This window comes from Arachis ipaensis, chromosome B05 (genome assembly GCF_000816755.2).
Source record: "Arachis ipaensis cultivar K30076 chromosome B05, Araip1.1, whole genome shotgun sequence".
Classification (NCBI taxonomy): domain Eukaryota; kingdom Viridiplantae; phylum Streptophyta; class Magnoliopsida; order Fabales; family Fabaceae; genus Arachis; species Arachis ipaensis.
The window spans coordinates 4,729,092-4,731,358 of record NC_029789.2 but is presented as its reverse complement, the minus strand read 5'-3'; positions in this window follow the sequence as shown (position 1 = coordinate 4,731,358).

Genomic DNA, 2,267 nt, shown 5'->3' with positions numbered 1-2,267 from the left:
CCTTAGAACGTGTCAAAAACTCCATATGAAAAAAGGATATCATACAGATTTTATATTGTAAATTTTAAAATATTTATTAATCCTAAATAAATAGAGTCTTTAGAACGTGTCTAAAACTCCATATCATAATCACTATAAATTTTACCAACAGAAAAGTGCAAAAATGATGAGTAAACAAATGGTGCACGTAATTGACTGTAACGCTTAGTAATTGACTAATTGTTACTTAGTGAATGACTAAGATTTGGAAAAGTAGAAAATTCAATGAACAAGAGCGCTGGAAGAGAAGATGCCAAACATGCTAAAGATTGTTTGTTCATTTCTTTGGGTGACATTTGGCTTTTGGAGCGAAAATCTACTAATTATGTTTTTTATTTTTATTTTTTAACTCACGAATGTCTATGCATATATTATATAGGAAGTCATTGAGCGTAGAATTTGGAAAGTCAAAGTAACATTTGAATAAAAGAAGATACGAATTCTTAATGAGATGTTGAAGCTAAAAATAATAAAAAAATAAAAGTAAAAACGTTACCACAGTACTTTAGACTAGTAAATGTTTTCTTTCTGCTTCACACGATTATCGTCAGAAAAGGAAAAATAAAAAAAATGCTCCACATGACTTGATCAATGATTAAAGTAAACTGCGTACAAGACCCTCAGAGAACAGAGATTAATCTTTTCATATTTAATTTAGGACCAATATATAGAAGCTAACAAGCAAGTAATATTTCAATTAATAAAAAACAAGCAACTAAGATTAACGTTAAATATATCTTTTTTTTTTTTGTAGAATTCTATAGCAAACTGTTTTCATAAGAGTTTGTGAATAAATAATTCTATAATTCAGGATTTAAGAAAAAAGATAATTTAAAATTTTGAAGTAGTTTTTAAATATTGAGATAGTTTCATCACATAAAATTTATTTTTTATAGAATTTTTTTTTTAACAATTAGATTTCAAAACCTCAACCACAAAAGAAGATAAACATGCCACTAGTACATGCAATACATAATAGAGCATGGTTATTATCATAATCCTAAAATTTCTAATTGCAATTCTATCCCTACTAAGAAAAAAAAAATAAAAACTCCCAAAACACAATCAACACCACACAAAAATAAAACTTTTTGTCTCTAATATTGGAATGATAATAGTATTTTTTTTAAATGTGAATTGTTGAAATTTTATTCTCAAATGCAAAATTAGAAAAATAAAAATTGGATCGTCTGATTTGTTAGAAATACAGAAATCGAATCGTCTGATTTGTTAGAGGTACAGAAATTGGACCATCTAATTTGTGCCAAAATAAAATTAAAAAATTTAAAGTACAAAAATCGGATCATCTAATTTATGTACTTTTCACAATTTTAAAAACACCAAAAATTATAATGCTAAGATATAATTATTTTTATTTCCATACCAAAAAAATAGCCTACAAAAATAATGCATCACCATCAAAATTTTCAAAGACAATGACAACTAGGACAACTTAGTACTAAGTACTCTACCAACCAGGGATGTTCATGGATCGGATCGTATCTGCAGATTCGCGGTAAATATCCGCATCCGATCCAAAAATTGCGGATACGATTCGATCCGCACATTGATCGGATCGGATCGCGGATATCTGCTCTATATCCGCAAATCCGCACAATAATAATTAAAAATAAATAAATAAATAAATAAATAAATAAATATGTTTGGTATTATATTTACTTGTTTGTATGTTTTAGTTAGTAATTATTATTCATATATTGTATTATTTTATTTTTGTTATTTAGGAAAAGTTTGATTAAAAATATTTTAGGAATAAATAAGTTTAAAAATGTGAAAGAAATATTTTTATTGAATTTTTTACATAGAAACATGATTAAAAAGAGAAGGTTCAATTATGTGAATATATCTAATATCCGATCCAATCCGCACATTTGCAAATCAGATCGAATGGAATCCGACACTAAAAAACACGGACATCATATCCAATCCGATCCGATAAAAAATTGCACAGATCATATCAAATTTTCGACTATTTCCGATCCGATCCGATCCGATTCGCGTACACCCCTACTACCAACATCAACAGTTATCTCATATAAAGTAAACACACTATACCAAAATCATATATTTTAATTACACTAAATTATTCTATCACAATCTCTAACTATTGCAATGCTTCTCTAAATGTTTAGGTGGCTGAATTCTTTCAAGTTTGTTTGTTGAAACTCCATATGTCCTATGGTTTATTATTAAAAATATAATTATTT